This window comes from Mustela lutreola, chromosome X, assembly GCF_030435805.1.
Source record: "Mustela lutreola isolate mMusLut2 chromosome X, mMusLut2.pri, whole genome shotgun sequence".
NCBI lineage: Eukaryota > Metazoa > Chordata > Mammalia > Carnivora > Mustelidae > Mustela > Mustela lutreola.
In genome coordinates, this window is record NC_081308.1 from 44,767,100 (window position 1) to 44,768,269 (window position 1,170).

A 1,170-nucleotide genomic window follows, 5' to 3' on the forward strand; every position below is an offset into this window, starting at 1 on the left:
TATTTAGAACTCATAGACTAAATTGACAGACTTTGAGCTATACAAATTGGGCTATACAAAGTAAATTCATACAATACTAATGTATAAATCAGAAATCTACACTAAATTTACTATGTGTAGAATGGAATTCTCATGCTCTCATCCAGAGTTCCTTCTTTCCCTGAATTATAATGTGGTGGCCATATTAGCAAATCAGAAGATGGTTCAGTTAAGCTTGCAATTAGTGCCCAAAGTGGTGAGTCTCAAGGTATATTCTTCCCAAGCCACCAAAAGTCTTGATAAACTATTACTTCCTCACCACCTGTTGATTTAATTAGTTTTATTCTCTGGGGTATCTTATTACCAAGTCCTTAAGAGGTTTCTCACCATTGTCTTCACACATTACTGGAGTTGGACTCCCTTTCATAGTCTTCTTTAGGTGGTGGTAGTTTGGCAAGATTTTCATCAGGAAATCCAGCTGTAGTATCTGGAGTTGTGGTTGCTCGGTATGCACACCACAAAGGCAGTCTGAACAATCGATCACTGTTTTCTCAGGGATGACCTCAGTTGTATTCAGGTTGCAACAAACTGAAGTGACCCAAACACTTGTAAATATTATATTTCTGTCCAAATATGCTTTTGATACAATGACATTATTATCTCCCATTTTAATGGCTTGGGAATAGCAGACAATTTCAAACACATTGTTGGTGCCAGTGATCATAGGTTTCAGTTATGGATCTTCAGCATTAGGGGTGATAATATCAGGGTGAGCATTTATGATAAGCACCTGTTCTTCTATTAGGTTACCTTCACCAATCACTACTGGCCTGGCTTCTGCAGTAATTTGTGCTCTAGTATGGATCGCTGTCATGGATCCTATAGTTACATCACCCCACATTTCATTTTCTACACACACAACTGCTCCAGGAGCAATCTTTACACTCTTTTGAGACTTCTCAACCATGATTTGGTCCGTGTCACTCACAGAATTAATTTTTAAAAATATTTACCATAGCATCTAATGCATGTTTTATATTTTTAGTACTGATATAAAATTTCCTTTAAATTGAGTTTGAGTAAAAAATGATACAATATAAATGAAAACATTATAAAATATGTGAATTTTAAGTATATCTTGTAAATCTTTAAGTTATATCACATGCATAACTGAGGGGCTGTTACAAACAC

At 35.6% G+C, this 1,170-nt stretch overlaps 1 pseudogene; it reads right to left on the reverse strand.

The window, feature by feature from the left end:
• Positions 1-319: 319 nt before the first annotated feature.
• LOC131820942 (dynactin subunit 6-like) lies at positions 320-946 on the reverse strand (annotated as a pseudogene).
• Positions 947-1,170: the final 224 nt, after the last annotated feature.